Here is a 19,756-nt window from a genome sequence, read left to right as displayed (position 1 = left end):
ACCACCCACAAACAGTACATTCTGTCAATCAAATTAGCAGCCCCTCGCTGTTTTACGAACGCACGATTTCCGACCGCAAAGACTGTTTTGCGCATGCGCATTACGACCCATACACATGCGCAGTTGTGCAAACTTCGCTCAAAGCGAACGAGTGGCCACTTACGAGCGGCTCTGCATCGGGCCCTCTGTCCTTAATTAGAAATATTCTTGAAATGCACTATACTATTACTATATGACCTTGTTGTTAGATTGTAATAGATGTATGAACAGAGGAAGACACGGTTACAAATAGCTTCTGCCTGGATGTTAAAACATTATTAATTGTTACAGGTTCACTCTGTCTACAACGGGATGTAGTCAGCATGCCGGCATGCGGGATGCGATTGTCAAAATACCGCCGCCGGAATCCCGATAACATCGTGATCCCAGCTCCGGAAACCCGACCGCCGGCATCCCGAATGTAAGTAGGGGGGTTAGGGGGAGGGTTAAGTTTAGGGTTAAGTTGAGGTTAGGTTTAGGCACTAGGGGAGGAGGTTAGTGTTAGGGGTAAGAGTTAGTGTTAGGTTTCTTACCTTATGCTGTCAGGATGCCGCTGTCAGTATTCTGACCGGCAAAATCCTGACCGCTGGGATCCCATACCAAACCCTTCTACAACATAATACTGGATTAATTCATTATATTAGCCTATCTGAGGCTACTACACTTATAATATAGCTATTACTTCTAGCACAATGAAAAAATATAAGACAGTGATGTTGAGGAATGTGGGTGTATTTATTCCAACTGTAAATATGTAGACATGCAAAATGCTAACTATTCAAAAGTATAACAACTAGCCATCCTTAAATTTGTGTTACAACATGAAGACAAAGCATACACATTTTTTTTTATCAGTGACCCTTTAATATTTCCTTACTAGTACTACACAGTAAAACTAATCTTTTTCTGCATACTTAAAACATTCTTTTCATATGACCTTATTCTCCAAGCATTGAAGAAGGCGAGCCTTTCCAGCAAAATAAGGTTTTATGAAGTTTGTGGTTATGATTCAGATTTGGGAATAGAGTAATGTTAGGTACACACTATACAATTATTGGGACGATTTGCCAATAATTGGGTGATCGGCCTCATTTATTGTATAGTGTGTATGAACGATCGTTTCAGCGCTTCAATGATGAAACGGTTAGAAAACATCCACAAATACATTCCTTTGATTATCCGATCTGTTGGACAAGACCAAAAATCTCGGCCTCAGTTTCCCAGTATCGAGCAGTGTGTGTGTCTCAATAATCAGCCCAGGTTAGGTACAGGATCCCGGCGGTCGGGGGGCCGGTGGTCAAAATACCAACAGTGGCATCTCAACAGTCAGAATCCTGATGCCTGAAAGTAAGTAGCCCAGCCCCTAACCCACCTTTCCCGCAGTCTAACCCTAACCCTCCCCCCCTGCAGTCTAACCCTCCCCATGAAAACCTAACCCTAACCCTCCCCCTAATGCCTAACACTATACCGGCGGTCAGGATTCTGGCGCCAGGATTCTGGCTGCTGTTGGGATTATGGTGCCGGTATTCTGAGCACCAGCATCCTGACTGCCGCAATGGGGGCTACATCCTATCTGCCCATTTCTCCTATGTTTTCCTGTCACTATGTCATCCTTCTTTTGCGGACATTTGCAGAATCAGTGTGGTGTGACCGAAAATCGGTATCTTTCTAATAAAAAATAATGCGTAGCACAGATATTGGGGCTTTCGATTTGCCGAAAAATCGCCCCATTTATCACCCCAATCAAAAAAAATAGGACATTGTGTACCTAGCTTAAGAAAGAGCCATTGACTGTGCATCTTGGTAAAACCATGCTGCACTGCAGATAGAGCAGATTTAGAATGTGCGGAGAAATTTTAATTTGGGAGGGGTCTGTCCAAACTGACATCTAAATTGTAGTGTAATAATAAAGCTGTGCTGCAGCCAGTATTTACACTATATGCAAAAATAATGTATGTATGTACCCCTTGCATTGCAGCATGGTTTGTCCAGGTACACAGTTACTTGCTCTATCTAAAGCTGGCCACACACTAGACCAACTTTCATCCAACCATCCAACTAGTTGTCTGGTTGGAATGAAAATCTGGTAAGGAATTAGGAGTAACTGATGATCAGCAATTTGCTCCTAAATGCCAGAAAACAGATGAAAATGGTCGGTCAGACAAGTTTGTTAAATGTTTGATCTAAACAATTTGTTCAAACAACAGTTTTGTCCATTTTCTGGCGTTTGGGAGCAAATTGCTGATTGTCATTTGCTTTCATCCCTTACCAGATTTTCATTCCAACCAATCAACCATGTTTGCTGGTTGGATGTAAGTTGGTCTAGTGTGTGGCCAGCTTAACTCTATTCCCAGATCTGAATCAGGCCCTTAGTGCACCGTGCATTCCAAGGTATTCTGACAATAAAATACTGAGGGATTTATTTTCAAATGGTATAAAGAAAAATATATTTATTGGGGGGGGGTTCATTGTGTGTGTTTATATTTATTTATTTATTTTTAAATATGCAATCTGCAGGTAACCACTTCTGAGAGAAGAACAAGAACTGTAACTTGCCTGATAATGGCAGTTGAAGTTCCTATTTTCGATTCTTCTCCTCCTTTTACCTGATGCTTTTGTTATTTGGTTGCTATGGCTATGTACAATGACCACTAACACACCCCCACCTCCCACCCTGCTGTGCTATATGATCCAAGGTAAGCTGTGAGATTTTTGTGTTGGGGCTGCCTATCTGAAATGTAATCAATCTCAATGTTTGTGTAACACTTAGAAAAACCTCATTTCTGAGGATAGGAAAGATATCTAGTTATGGACCAATGTAAACAAAGCAAAGTCTTTTAGCTCTCATATGTAAAATTGTACTATTCATTGTGGTAGGAGACCTATCTCCTGAATATTCCTATTCTTCCTATTAATCCCCTGTTTTGTCGTCATTACTTCCTTGGCTATTGTGTGAACTCTGCCTCCCAGTGGGTAGCTGCTTTTATTTTCCACACAGAATCCCAGTGGAAAACATTAAAGATTCATTACACTAAGGTCTTCAACAAAAGCTGCCTTCTGTCTGCTAATTGTAGGCATGGACTACGTCTGCACATGTTCTACTCTGCTATGGATCAATTCTAACTCGATTAATTGGACAGCTAAAGCTGGGTACACACTAGTACGAGGGATCTGTCGTCCTATCTGATGATTGGTAAGTGCATACACACTTACCAATGGTTGGCCCGATGTGTCATGACTGGTGTCACATCTAGGCAGACGTTTACATGTGCCCGCCCAGTTGAGTTGTCAATCACCAGCAGCCTTTTCAGCAAGTGTACAGGTGATTGGCTGACTGCCCGTAAACACAGCACGATGCACCAAATATATCTGCAGATATACTGGGCATCGGCTGTGCTGCACAGCCTACGTGAAATGTCTGTGAACTACGTTGTTCACAGACATATCGGCTGCGCACACTGGCCGACGCATACATGATATATAGGCCATTCAATTGAACATTTCGGACAGTGTGCACCCAGCATTTTATATATATATATATATATATATATATATATATATCGTGTATGTATATATATATAGAGAGATAACTGTAAAAAAGAAAGAATGATTTCTGAAAAGATTATCAAAGTGGACTAGGACTATTGGTGAAGCGCTTTAAGGTTAGTAAAACAAGCTGCAGATAATTTTTTCGTTGAGGCCATCGGGGTTGGTGGTGTTTAATTTGTAAGTCCATTTGGCCTCCAATTGTAAGAGTCTAGAGCCCCAGTCTCCGCCTCTGAGAGTTTTGGGGATATGATCTATGGCCATGTGTTTGAGAGCAGTTGTGGCATGGCCTTTTTCCGCAAAGTGGCCTGCTATTGGTTGTTCAGAGGTCTTGCCAGACAGTGCAGCTTTAATGGCAGATCGAGGAAGGGCCATTCTCTCTCTAATAGTCCGTGTGGTCTTCCCCACGTAGTAGAGACCACAGGGACAAATGATGACATATACTATGAAAGAGGAAGTGCAAGACAGAACATGTCTTAATTTGAACATCTGATCAGAATGAGGATGTTTGACAGTAGAGCCCGTAAGCATGTTGCGGCAGGTGGTGCAGTGAAGACACTTGTAACAGCCTGGTGTTCTAACTAAAAAATTAGATGCAGAGGCAGTAGGAGCTGAAAAGTTAGTGATATCTGTGTGTACCACAAAGTCTTTGATGTTCCTGCCTCTGGTGAAGCATGTCATGGGCTGTTTGTTCTTAAAACACTTCAAATCTTGGTCAGTTGTTACAATCGGCCAAAGGGCTCTGGTGGCTCTGGATAAGACCGGGCTGGACGTGTTAGATTTGCTGACCCATGGGATCAGATGGTCCGCTGATTTAGGTTTGGACTGAAGTAACTGCAATCTAGGAATGTTCAAGACCTCTTGCTTGTGTTTTTTTTAAAGATTAAGATCGTATCCTCTCGCATTAAACCTTTGGACCACCTTGTCTAATTCAATGTTCAATTTGGAACGGTCACTCGTAATGCGGGCTATTCTAAATATTTGAGATTTTGGTAATCCAGATTTCAACGGACATGGATGATGGCTTCCCGCATAGAGTAGAGTGTTCTTATCGGTAGGTTTTGAATAAACTCCTGTAGTGATGGAACCATTGGAAATGGAAACCTGTACATCAAGGTTATTTTATAGAATGTTGATTTGTTTGAAATGTTAACTTGATTGTGGAATTTCTGGCATTGATGCGTTCCATGAGTGAAACAAATTCCATTTCACCTCCCATCCAAAGCATAAAAAGGTCATCTATATACCGGGCAAATAGCAGAATGTTGTTGCTAACATATCCTGTTCCTCTTTGAACATGTAGATGTTCGCAAAAGAGGAGGCCATGTTATTCCCCATGGCACAACCGTTCAATTTAAGGAAACATTTTCCATCAAGAGGAAATAATTTCTAATAAGGGTAAGTTCCAGGAGGTGCAAGAACAGATCCATGTTGATGGTATTCATGTGTTCTTTTATCAGGAATTGTTTAATCGCCGCTAGACCTTCTTGGTGGGGGATGCTTGTATATAGGCTCTGGACGTCCATGACGCATATAATAGGAACCAATTGGATGATGTCCAGCAGGTTTAAAAAGCTGGTGGTATCCTTGGTGAAGGTAGATTGTTTAATTACTAATGGTTGCAGGATGCTGTCCAAGAAAATGGAAATAGGTTGATAGATGGAATTTTTAGCGGAGATAATGGGCCTCCCAGGCGGTTTTTGAAGATGTTTGTGCATTTTGGGGACCGTATATAGAATAGGTACCACCGGGTACTCTTGGGTAAGGGCCTTGCAGATATCAGAGGACAGTAAAACCCTTCTCCTTGTCATCCAATAGTAATAAGTCTAATTCTTTTTTATATTCAATGGTCGGATCATCATGTAGACAGCGATAGATGGTGTTGTTGGATAATTGGCGAGTGATCTCAGATCTATATCTTCCAGATTCATCACGACTATACCACCCCCCTTGTCGGCGGGGCGGATGATGTCTTTGTAGGAGCCCAGTTTTCTTAAGGTGGTCCACTCTGCTCTAGACAGGTTGGAATTGGTGATAGAACTGGCTGCCGTATACTTAATTATGGACTTGTCTAATAGGCGGACAAAGGATTTGATCGATGAGTTGGAAGACTGCGGATCAAAATGTGATCTAGATCTGGAAGCCAAAAAATTCTGATGTTTCAATGGGCTGGGAGAGGGTTGTTTAATTTGAAAGAACTCTTGGAGTCTAAGCTTGCGTGCAAATATATGTAAGTCGACTTTGCAGGTTAATTCATCAAAGTTAGTGGTGGGAACAAAAGAAAGGCCCTTATTCAAGACACTGAGTTCTGGACCTGATAACTGTCTGGAAGACAAATTAAATATTATGTTTTCCTTTTTTGTTCCAGATTTCTGGATCCTCGAGTTCTGGCCTCCCCGACGTGCATTTTGAGGTAATAGGGGGTGTCTCTAAAGGGACTGATGTAGTGTCCTGCCTCCCCTCTGAATCTAAAAAAGCAAATTCACTATTGGAAGTTGCAGGATCTCTGGATTGGGCTTCCCAACATTTTCTCCAAGAGTGCTTGGCCCTGAAATTATATGGTCTCTCCTTTTTTACAGTTATCTATATATACACTGTATTAAGATCCCTTTTTTGTTGCTTACTAGTTCAGTTGTGATAATCGAAAACTTTTTTAATGTACTCTTTATTATATTACATTATTATATATTTTTTTCTTTCATCTATTGTATATTATAGATTTAAGGTAATTTTCACTTTTCCGTTTTCACTGTTGGGGACGTTTTGTCCTCTATTTTTACCACGGTAGTTATTCTCACTTTCTGAATTTCACTCACTATTCTTTCCTTTTACTTTATGACAAGGTCCCGGTATTTAATTTCACCAATATTATCTTTGTTTACTTTTTCGCCCACTTGCAGTGATCGCAGGCAGCGCCGCCGGGCGTCCCTGGTCACCATGGACACCGGGAGTCAGACGGCGCGGCTATGTCATCTCTGCGAGACTGAACACTTTCCGTGCACCTGCTCCCTTCACGGTCACTTCGCGGGCTTCTCCACCTACTTAAGGTAAGCTGCACTTTTCAGTTTTGTTTATACACCTTGACAAAGGGGCTCTGAGACCCCGAAAGGTTGGTTCTTCTAGGAATGCACTTTTGAAATATACTCAGAGTTATATCTCCCAAAATCCTGGAGTGCCGCTGATTCTTTCGCCATATACATATATATATATATATATATATATATATATATATATACACCAACTTGTGGCGCACCCAAAATGAGTGATAATAGCCTTGCATCAAGGGGGTGTGGCCTCATGGGAAATGGCGTTCCTGTGTCATGTTTGGTCAGATGGAAAGTAAATGTTATTGTGTTGACAAATCATTCAACTGTCAAACCACTAGCCACACCCAGACATTATGATAATGGGCAAAAAAGCATGTCAGCATAAATGTTCCATTGCTGATCATGGATTACCAGCATGGGAGGCATTGACCCTCACGATAACGCTTTAGGCAATTACCAAATTGGTATTCGCTCAAAGACGTGGTGGTGGCCACTTTTCACCAATACTCTTTCAAACATGTTGGTGTATGCTTGGAAATGACATGTTTTGGTTGCAAAAAGTGAAACAACCCAGCCTTTATCTCAGCTGGAGTTCAGAGGTGCAGCCACTTTTATTGACAGATCAACCGGTTGATAGTTACGTTGAAAAAGGTGAAAGCCATTTACCTAGTAGAAGTCTGAAGCAATTTGTTGGTAGAATTCCGTGTAATAAGCTGCCCGAAACGTTGTAAAGGTTGCCATAGCAAGACTCCTTTATTTTCAAAAAGTGTAATGTAAGTTTGCATCAAAAATGCTTTGAAAAATATGCAGCCTATAAATTACTACTGATAACATACTGTTAATACTCAGTACTCATCTATATTGTTGTTATAATTAGGAGTTTAGATGGATAAATTCATCTTTTCTTGTATAAGTTTTTTTTTCCCCCAAAATGACTAAATCTATTGGCCCGTTGGGTAGAAAACTGCCCAGCCTGTTACTCAGAAATCGTTACACCGAAGAAAAAAATTTGCCAGGAGATTTTTCTTAATTGGGATAAAATTAGCCATCCCTCAAGAAAGCTCGAAAAAATTTCAACCAATTAAGGTACCGGGCTAAAACAGGATAATTAATTTGTGAGAAAGCTGCCACGCTGCTTCCTTGCTCTTCATGAGGATAAATGTCAAATAAATACTTTAAAGAACAGTGCCCTATAGTGGCCAAAATATAGATAGCATGCTGAAATATTCCTGCTCATTGCTACAAATGGATTTTAGCAAACCTTCCAAAGAGGACAAGTGGACTCTAGCAATCATTTAATACAATGCACCAGATAAATATCAGATACAGGCAGCATTCATTTCTGTGTCAGACATGAGGTAACATTGGATTTAGTCAGCAGGAGCAATATAAAAATATACAAAGCTTTTTTAAAACAATGTTGAAGTATAATATCCCTTAAAATGGGACTATCATGTACATTTACCTGCATTGGAAGGGAGGGAGGGAGGCACAGGTTGGTGGAATACGATTGATTTGCAGGTTATGGTGGTGGGAGTGGGGCAAGTGGTCATGACCTAGGAGGTTAGTCTGCTCTCCCATTATCCCCGGAGAATTCCCCCAAATGTGGGGGTCGCCCAGAAATTTTATTAGAATTGGCAATTATTCAATCATATTTGGGCAAAAATACTGTGTCCAAGAAATAAATATATAGAAATAAATATAAAGGGGTATATTTACTAAAGTGAGAGTTTGTAGAAGTGGAGATGTTGCCCATAGCAACCAATCAGATTCTACTTAACATTCAACTAGCACCTTCTACAAGATAATAGCTAGAATCTGATTGGTTGCTATGGGCAACATCTCCACTTCTAAACACTCTGACTTTAGTAAATATACCCTATACAGAGGAATTAAATTCAATGCGCTATTGAATAGCGATGGGAGGGACCAGCAGTTAGGCCCAGCCCACTATTATTTATACTGATCTCTCCTTTGCTGGCAAATGGGGACCGGCATCAAATGTCAGCAACAACCCATGCAATCCACACATGCAAATAAATCAAACCATAGATGTCCATAAATTAAGTTATGTGTAATAATGTGAAATGACACAGGGAAAAAGTATTGAATACCTGAAGAAAGGGAGGTGAAAAAGGGCATGGAAAGCCAAGACACCAGCTGAAATCTATCAGTAATTAGAAAGCAATCCTGCCAATTGTCATTGCAAATTAATTTAAGCTGGTTCAGTCCCAACTGATGGCCTATAAAAAGGTGTCTCATTACCAAGGTGTCACACAAGAAACATGGGTAAAAGCAAAGAGCTCTCTCAAGACCTTCGCAACCTTACTGTTGCAAAACATACTGATGGCATTGGTTACAGAAGGATTTCTAAACTACTGAATGTTCCAGTGAGCACTGTTGGAAAGAACATAATTTCACCATAAACCGGCCCAGCCACGGCCAGGTGCTCCTCGCAAGATTTCTGACAGAGGAGTGAAAAGAATTATCAGAAGAGTTGTCCAAGAGCCAAGGATCACTTGTGAAGAGCTTCAGAAAGACTTGGAATTAGCAGGTACAATTGTTTCAAAGTAATGCACTTAACTGCCATGGCCTGTATGCACGCTCACCACGCAAGACTCCATTCCTGAAGAAAAAGCATGTTGAAGCTCGTTTATAGTTGCTGCACAACATTTGGATAAGCCTGTGAAATACTGGGAGAATATAGGGTTTCATTCAGACCCGGTCGCAAGCGCTGAACGCTCACAACTGGGTCGATGGTTAGGCCCTGCACACGCGCAGCGGACGCACTGCGCGTGCGCAAGCCCCGGAGCGAGAGAGAAACTCACTTGCTCTGGAGCTCACTACAAAAGGGCCAGCTGTCAATGTTGATCGCCAGCTCGGCCCTTTTTGTAGGCGGGGCGAGGGGTGGTTTCACAAACAGAGGCAGTCATTAAGTAACGCCTACCGTTTTGTGGGCAGCCGCACTGACATCAGCAGTGATGTCAGTGGGGAGCTTCCTGCTTGATCAGATCAGATCAGAGCAGAGCAGGAAGCTCCCTGGGGCTTGCGGCTGCCGAGACCCAACCTTAGGGTTTCATCTTGACCATCGCGACCATCACCATGGACGGTTACTAAGCTGTGGGTGGTAACCCACAGCTTAGCTAGCGACCAGGAGGCCGCACTAAAAATAAGAAGCGGCCGCCCTCATTCAGAGAGAGCGATCGCTTCTTGCGACCACCTCTGAATGAGGGCCATAGTCTGGTCAGATGAGGCCAAAAATTTAACTCTTTGGATGCCATAATACACACCATGTTTGGAGGAGAAATGGCACTGCACATCACCCCAAAAACACCATACCAACAGTGAAGTTTGGAGGTGGGAACATCATGCTGTGGGGCTGTGTTTCAACATACGGTACTGGCATACTTCCTTGGCTTGAAGGAAGGATGAATGGAAAAATTTATCAAGACATTCTTCATAAAAATCTGCTGCCATCTACCAGGATGCTGAAGATGAAACGAGGGTGGACATTTCAGCAATATAATGATCCCAAACACACAGCCAAGGACACTCTCAATTGGTTTCAGAGAAAGAAAATAAAGCTGCTAGAATGGCCCAGCCAATCACCTGACTTGAATCCAATTGAAAATCTATGGAAAGAATTAAAGATCAGAGTTCATAGAAGAGGCCCACGGAACCTTCAAGATTTGAAGACTGTTTGTGTGGAAGAATGGGCCAATATCACACCTGAGCAATGCATGCGACTAGTTTCTCCATACAGGAGGCGTCTTGAAGCTGTCATTACCAACAAAGGCTTTTGCACATGGGGGTCTATTTACTAAGCAGTGTTAGGAGACAGAGTGAAAAGTGATAATGTGCCAGCCAATCAGCTACTAACTGCCATCTCACAGGCTGTGTTTGAAAAAAGACAGTTGGGAGCTGATTGGCTGGCACCTTATCACTTTTCACTCTGTCTCCTAACACTGCTTAGTAAATAGACCCCATAGTATTAAATAAATTTCACTAAGCTTGCTCAATACTTTTTTCCTGTGTCATTTCACATTATTACACATAACTTAATTTATGGACATCTATGGTTTGACTTCTTTGCATGTGTGGATTGCATGGGTTGTTGCTGACATTTGGTGAAAATGTAATTACAATAGCCCCATTACAAATATGTTCACTGAGAAAAGTGTTGCTGTGTTCAATACTTACTTTCCTGCTGTATATATATATATATATATATATATATATATATACACACACACACACACACACCACACTTGCATATATATATATATATATATATATATATATATACCCATGGCTGCCTGTCACAGCTAGTAGTGCCATAGCCCACTGATATTGTAAGAAGAGTATACTCCGGGACCGGAAGGAAAGGTAAGTTAAGTTCAGCAGCAGCAAAGGTCAGTAAATCTCCCCACCCCCCACCCCGCATTGTGTGTACATAAGGCCAGAGCCGTAGCTAGACTTTTTGGTGCCCTATGCCAGAAAGAGCATTGGCGCCCCCCTCATTTTTCAAAGGGACAAAATGCACCCAAAAAAGGGCCATGGCTTCATGGGGAGGGGCCAGGGAAGAGATAGGAGAGGCCAGGAGATGCTGGGGATGAAATGAGAGGAAGCTACAAGCAAGAGTGATAAACAGAAATTTGACAGGCCCAAACAGCGCCCCCTGACCTGTGGTGCCCTGCCCTAGCTACGGCCCTGCATAAGGCAGCATGATACCAGCAGGTGCAGAAAGACCCAGTGGTGGGAGGGCCGAGGACACATGGCAGCCACCACTGTTATCTTTACAGCTGCCGCAGGAACAGTGCAAGCAGCGTGACCTATATCTACCAGCAGCCAGTAAGAGTGCAGGCCGGAGGAGCAGAAGTGCAGCTGCAGCATGTGCGGGGATGGATTTTTGTCTGGGTAGGAGGGGGGTTATTTAGTGCTAAGGGGAGATGATGATGTATCTTTGGAGGGGGCTATTATGTGCTAGTGCAGGAGTATGGCGCTGGGGTAATGCAGGATGATGGCACTGGGGAGAAGCAAAGGGATGGCACCGGAATGGTGCAGGGGATAGCGCTGGAGAGACACATAGCAGTGGATGGGCTGGAGACACACAAATAGCACAGTAGGACCGCTGGTACTATTAGAAGAAAAGACTGGGGGACGGTAATCTTTAGTAAGACAGCAATTATAATTAAACCATATTACTGATGCAAATGGTACCAAATGCACAAATATATTTTATTAATATAATAAAATTGTTTGATTAGGGAAAGTCACATTTTGTCCTGCCGCAAAACTTCTGCTACTATGTATTCTGTGGTTGAACCTCTGTTGTATGATGATGACACTGACTTTATTGCTATGCAAACAGATGGCTTCCGGGCCATGTGATCTCCTGCATGAATAGTAAATTCCGACTCAAGACACTGCCTGTCTAGGCAGGATTAATTACTTCCCCGCTGCAGTGAAATTATATAGGTAAGAATATACCCATTCACATGCTTGCTGTGCTTATTAACTGCAGAGAGGAACTGGGGGCATATCCATGAGCGCCTGGAGCGGTGGACATGCCCCCAGCATGACAGAAATGAGGGGAGTGGCTTGTGGGCATTTCACGTGAGGCCACACCCCTTGCCATGAGGCCCTGCCCACATTTTCAGGCACACGCACATAGGGCCACTTTCCGACTTTTTTCCAGAGCCACTTTAAATTCAGAATCTGCCCCTGCACACACATGAATATATATTGACTGAAACGCGTTGTTCAACACGTGACACGTGACCCAACACCAGCTGCAGCAATCCGAGCAGCAGGAAGTAGCTTCACGCCACACACCGATCCCCTCGCTCGGTGGACAGCGATTAGAGTCCCGGCAAAGACTCCCCAGCAGGAGAAGGGTGACATCATATGCCGATATTGGAAGCGTGAGACGGGACGTGGTGGAAGTCTGCCAAACAGAACACAACTACTGGTAAGAACAGGAGTGCGGGACGCTGCCCCTAGATACTTGCAGGCACACTGCACCCACTTATATAATTGACTGGAACATTTCTGGTGAGGGGACGTATGATGCAGCTAGTCATATGGAAGGTCACCCCTTAGCAAGGGCAGACCAAGACCCTTTACCTCACCTGGCATTAATATACCTCCACAAGACAAACATCAGTTCTACAGGAGGACAGTGTATGTGAAGAAACCAGAGACATATCAGCACCCATGCAATTGATAAGGGCATAGGGAAGTTTGAGAGCAAGTGAGATCACAGCACACACCCGGAGGGTTGTCACAACTAGTGTCAAAAGGGAGACGTAGACACTCAGTGCTATACGGAAAGAGACACCCTAAAAGGAGTCTACTTATGTTACCTGCAACCAGGTTGCAACAAGGACACCAATTATTGAACTGAGCCATTTAATTGCTAGCTCAATTGTTTAGAGTATCTGGCCATAGGGAAACGTAGGCATAGCTCTGCCCTATGGAAAGAGGCACCCTAAAGGAGCCATCTGACCTCGCCTAATAAGAGCCATACATTCAGGACCATCTGTCAATAATTTTAATTTTATTTCTATCTTTTCTATTTATTTTTATTTTATTTTCAGTTTATATTTACTCACAATTCATATATAATTTGTTACATGAACAACATCTTTATTCCCAACTTTTGAACAAGTAACTAATATTCCTATTTATACATTAATAATAAATATGTTTTAACATATACATTTCCTGTGTGCATCTATTACCCTATATCCCAAAGACATCCAGATTTCAGGTTAGCGCTGGACACAACCCCCCTTTTTTCTGACCAGAAGATTTAATTTATGAGTCCGGACAACTTGTGTGCCCAGCAGCTCCTGACACATAAGTGGGAAACACTGTAGCGCTAGTGTTCTAATACCCTAGAGATTTTGAGTCATATATACATATATATATATATATATATATATATACATACACACACACACATATAGATATACAGATATTCACACACAAACACACAAATATACACAACACATACATATGTCACACATACACACACACATACATACACACATGTATGTCACACATACATTACACACACACAGGGCCTGGCAGGCTGTCACCATAGTTTTAAGCCCTGCCCCCCACGCGACAAAATGCCACGATTCGCAGGACAATCGGGTAGGGGCGGGGCCAAATGTCACAATTCTAATGGAATCGCATCATATTGGCTCCAGCTCCTCCAAATTGACCAGCGATTCTGTGACATTTTGCCGTGAGGGGGGTGGGTCTTAATAACATGGTGCCTGCTCTCACGTCTGCTCTCACAGGGTATTCAGAAACTAGGAATGTGCGCCGACCCTCGTGATTTGGTATTGGATCTGGATCTACCCTGGTTTTGGATCTGGATTGGTTTTGCCAAAAGCTCACCTCCGTGTTTTGTTGTTCGGTTTTGGTTTTGGATCTGGATTATTTCTTTAAAAAATCATAAAAACAGCTAAAATGACATAAAATGGGCCTGTTTTTGTTCCTACAGTATTGTTAACCTCAATAACATTTATTTCCACTCATTTCCAGTCAATTTTGACTACCTCACAGCTCACTCTATTGTTTTCATCCAGTTTAGGCCCAAAATATGCACCAAGCTAGCTGGCTGACTAAGCTAAGTGGCAGCAGTGGGCGGCACAAACACGTGGCAATTCAACTTCCAACATGGCACATCAGGAAACAAATGTTTTTATTATTCAAGAGAGGCCTGAGGGAGTTGGAGTATGTATGTAGTTGAAGGCAGGGCAGGGACAGGAAGGGTTGATTGGTAGTAAATTTAATACAATTTTTTGATTCCGAAGAAAATTTAAGAGGGAGAAGGGGAGGGGAAGAGACATTTACCAAAAAATATTTGACACATTCACATCAGTCCTTGCCCCAGAAGAATCCTTGAGGGCCATGCCTGCTTCTGCTGCTGAGAGTGGATTTTCTCATCCCAGAAGGAAACCAGGAAGACTTCTAATAGTGATTTCCACATGAAAAAGCATTAACCAACCTGTACAGGTACATTAAAAAAAAACAGTTGGTTAGTAGCCTCAAAGTGCCACTTAACCAGCACAGACATGTGGACAAGCGAAAGATCTATGATTTAAGGCAGGGGTAGCCAACCCTGGTCCTCATGAGCTACCAACAGTGCATGTTTTCCAGGTCTCCTCACAGAATCACAAGTGTAATAAATAATTACCTTCACCTGTGGATCTTTCCAAATGTGTTGGTGAGTAATGAATTCACCTGTGCACCAGCTAGGTGGTCTGGAAAACGTGAACTGTTAGTAGCTCTCGAGGACCGAGGTTGGCTACCCCTGAATTAAGGCCTTACGTTGTGTCTTTCTTGAGAATCCTGCACCTGCTTCTGCGGCTAGGAATGGATATTCATTCCAGAAGTGGACCAGGAAGAGTGCTTTCCAAAAACAATTGACTTAAATAATCCTTTGCAAACCTTCCGTAAAGGCATTTCCCAACCTGTACAGGGACATTAAAAATAAACATAGTTAGTGGCCTTCAAACTGCCATTGTTCCCACTGTCCACTTAACCAGATCAGATATGTGAACAAGCAGAACAGGGCATTAAATGCAACATTTCAGATTTAAGGTTTAAGTCTTACGTTGTGTCTTTCTTGAGAATTCTTGAGTGCCATGCCTGCTTGCTGGGAGTGGATTTTCATCCCAGAAGGGATGAAGACATTGTATTTTCTTCCCAACGGACACAGATCTGAAGAGAAAGAGATACATGTAAATACAGTAACTACAGGCAAGAAAAAGATCCAATTTGGGGGTATATTTACTAAAGTTTCTAAATATGAAAAGTGTTCATGTTGCCCACAGCAACCAATCAGATTGTAGTTATCAATATCATTTCTCTATTGCATTCTAGAAAATGATAGACAGGATCTGATTGGTTGTATGGGCAACATGAACACTTTTCATATTTAGAAACTTTAGTAAATATACCCCTTGGAGGCCCTTACACAAAACTGCATTTGCTTTACTTGAGCTGCCCACCTTCCAGTGTATACTAAGAAAGAATTTTCAGCACAGCCGGGAACCTTGTCAGTGATCGGCCTGAGACTACTTCCCCAAAATGTGGAAAATATGATGCCCATCAACATGAACTACAAATTCTACGAGAAAGACCTTTACCGTCAATTACGTGCAAAAATTACAGAGGCACTTGTAATGGTGGATTCCAGAGGGGACAAATGAAGCACCCCTGAACGAGGCAGCATCCCCTTGATAAATGCGACACAGGCAGCACAGCACCCCTGCGCACCTACATTGCTGATAAACCCGCAATAATCTGACAGCGGGATGATGACGTTTTGCCTCGTTTTGAGATCCGTGTCAGGCGGGAAAACCCGAGCCGGCTCGGATCTGACTCGGATTCCCTAAGTTTGGGTGGCTTTGGATCTCTGAGATCCGAACCCACTCATCTCTTTCAGAAACTCCCCCTGCATGCACTACTGTGCATTGCCCACTTATTCACCCGCTAGTGTCAACACCCAAGACTGCAAAGAGGGAAGGGGGGATCAGGTACTAATTACCTGGGGTCAGTCATGATGGAGAGTCCCGGGGCAAGCCAGGTCCGCAGTTCGAACCCCCCTCCCTTACCTGCCAACGGCAGCAGCTTGTGTCTCCCAAGCCAAGCACACGCTGCTGTATGCTGGGCTGTGGTGGGACCAGGGAGGCTACTGCCACTGATCAACAGTAGTCTCCTCTGGCTATAGTGGGGGGAGCAATCACACTGATCTTACCCCTCACCCCTGGATTTGCCCCTGGCTGTGGTACACACTGCTCCCCCCTGTGGAATGCACTGTGCCACGCAAATAATATTTTTTCTATTTTTGTAAGGAGGCGTGACCATGCCTCCTGACATTAGACCACACCCGCCAAAAGTAGCAGGGCCCGGCACAACTATCTACGTCCCTGTCAATACCTTCAGCGATTTGTCATGTTCCTCAAACCATACCTGAACATTGTTTGCAGTGTGGCAGGACACAGTATCCTGCTGAAAGAGGCCACTGCCATCACAGAAAACCATTGCCATGAAGGAGTGTACATGGTCTGCAATAATGTTTAGGTAGGTGGTACATGTCAAAGTAACATTTTCCAGCAGAACATTGCCATTTCTTCACCAGTTAAATGACACACACGCACCCGGCCATCCACATGATGTAAAAAAAAAACGTGATTCATCAGACCAGGCCACCTTCTTCCATTGATCCATAGGGGCATATTCAATTAGGTGCGAAAAGTCAGTTTCTGCGGAAAAGTATCGCTGGTGACATCATTTCGCCAGGTGAAAACTTATCCCCATATTCAATTCCAAAGACTTATCGCCGGTGCGGAAAGTCAATGCATTGGAATAAGCGGAAAAGATTTGCCTATGAAAGCTGTCGAAAAAAAAGTGCAGAATTGGGGTGTAGGGGTGCAAACTTGCGGGAACCACCCTGCACCCTTGGGACAGCCCCCTAAAAGTAAACTGTCAAAAGAAAATAAAAAAAAAACTTAACACCCCAAAAAATTAGTTTGAAAAAAGGGGCTAAAAAGGTAAAAGTTTGGGGACAAACTTAAAAGCTAGCGAAATAGACTTCAGGGGGGGCCCCCAAGGATGCCCCAGGTATTTTTAAGTATGCAGTTGGTTGCGGCAGGTGGATTTTTTAGGTTTTTTAAAACTTCACTTTAACAACTTTAAAACATGCTTGCACCCATTTTCGTGTACCCCAAATTTGCTAGGACTACTTATTTTCTCCAAAATAAACTAACTGCTAAATGCTATTCTTCACCACTTCTGCAAAGACGCTAATTAGCAGCTATTGAGAGCATTTAAGTACCCCAAATACCTTCAACAAGGCTATTCGGGGGTATCTATAGTGATCCCCAATGTCAGTGCATCTTTTGTGGGGTTTCATGCTGATTTCCCCAAATTTAACACCACTTTTCGCCAGGTCCAAATTCGCCGGGTCCCGTTTTTGACGATTTCTAATTGAATACGGGGATAAGCAGGGACAAGTGCGATACTTTTACGCATTGAAAACAAGCAATGTCGCGAAAAGTCTGGCATGTGAAAAGTACGGGACTTTTTGCACCTAATTGAATATGCCCCATAGTCTAGTTCTGACGCTCACCCAGGGGCTGGTTGGCAACTTTTAGCCTGGAGGGCAAATGCATGCAGGTGGCCCTGGCAGAGGAGTAGCGTGTAGTCTGGGTGCCCGAAGAACATGCGTGCTACGGCACCCCCCCTCAAGTGTTCCAGGGAGGAGGCGGGTCCATATGGGATTAATGTAAAGTAAAAATAAAGATTAGGGGCAGCCCCCTGTCGTAGTGCCCATATGCAGTGCCCCCCTGTACCCCAGGAGAGGACCCCCTTATGCAGGCCTCCAGTAGTGCCCTCAGTAGTGATCCCCCCTATGCAGTGCCCCTTATACAGTGCCCCCAGTAGTGGTCCTCCCTGTGCAGTGTCCCTTGTGCCCCCAGTAGTAAGCCCCTTATATAGTGCCCCCAGTTGTGCCCCCAGTAGTTAGCCCCTTATATAGTGCCCCCAATAGTGGCACCCCCTATGCAGTGCCCCTTATATAGTGCCCCGAGTAGCAGTCCACCCCCCATGCAGTGCCCCCAGTAGTAGTAGACACAGTGGTCCCTCGATGCAGTGCCTCCAGTGGTAGTCCCCCATATGTAGTGCCCCTAGTAGTAGTCCCCTCCCCCCTATGCAGTGCCCTGTAGTAGTCCCCTCCCCTTGTAGTGCCCCTAGTAGTAGTCCTCCCTTGTAGTGCCCCCAGTAGTAGTAGTCCCCCACTTGTAGTCCCCCCCTTGTAGTGCCCCCAGTAGTAGTAGTCCCCCCCCCGGTAGTGCCCCCAGTAGTGGTCTCTCTCTTGTAGGGCCAGCCTCCCCGCAGTAGACACAGGTAATAAAAAAAATAAAAAAACACTTACCTGAATCCCTGCTCCTGCCGCCACCATCCGCTCCTCCGTCTGTCCTCCCGGGCCGGGCCGCTCTGCATTATGGGAGAGACGTCATGATGTCATGACGCCTCTCCCACTACCCACTGCGGCAGCCAGTAGATGGAGCGGCTCCCGCAGTGGGCGCAGCAGCAGCTAATGAGAGTCTGTCAGACTCTCATTGGCTGCTGATCAAAATAAACACACAGCTGCCGGAGCCGGCGGTTGTGTGTTAGTCAGTGTAGCGCTGACTGAACTCCGTCCGGTCAGCGCTACACACGCGGTGCAGCCTGTGTCACAGAGATGCACTGTGCGATGCACTGTGTGTTCTCACACCTTTCTATTATAGCCAGCAATAACTTTTTCAGCCTTCACTCCCCATGCGTATCAATGGACCTGGGCACCCATGACCTTGACACCTGTTCTCCAGTTCACCGGATATTCCTCCTTGGACCACTTTTGGCAGGTACTACTAACCACTGCACAGCGGGAGCAGCCCACAATGCCTGCTGCTTTGGATATACTCTGACCTAGTCATCACAATTTGTCCTTTGTCAAAGTTGCTCAGATCCTTACGCTTGCTCATTTTTTCTGCCTCCAACACATCAACTTCCTAAAGCCTGGCCACACATCTAAAGATTATCTGTCCAACCAACCAATTAGTTGATTGGTTGGAATGAAAATCTGATAATGTATGACAGCAAATGACAATCAGCAATTTGCTCTCAAACCCCGGAAAATGGGCAAAAACTGTTTGAACAAATTATTTAGATCAAACATTTATCAAACTTGTCTGAACGTCCATTTTCATTTGTTTTCTGGTATTTAGGAGCAAATTGCTGGTCATCAGTTACTCCCATACGTTACCAGATTTTTATTCCAATCAATCAACTAGTTGGCTGGTTGGACAGATAATCATTAGATGTGTGGCCAGCTTAATACTGTATATCCCAGCCCTTCACAGGTGCCATTGTAATGAGATAATCGATGTTATTCATTTCACCTGTCAGTGGTTTTAATATTATGGCTGATTAGTGTATATGTTCTGCAAGTACCTTCATGATTTGATATATATTTTGGGAATACCACATAAGTGACTTTTGTGCTCTACACGTCTATGCCAATGATTATTGAGTTTTGAATATACTAAATTAGAACAGGT

Source organism: Taudactylus pleione, unplaced genomic scaffold, assembly GCF_031769625.1.
Source record: "Taudactylus pleione unplaced genomic scaffold, aTauple2 ptg000005l, whole genome shotgun sequence".
In the NCBI taxonomy this organism is placed as follows: Eukaryota; Metazoa; Chordata; class Amphibia; order Anura; family Myobatrachidae; genus Taudactylus; species Taudactylus pleione.
The sequence above is the reverse complement of the archived record's forward strand: the minus strand, read 5'-3'. Positions refer to the sequence as shown.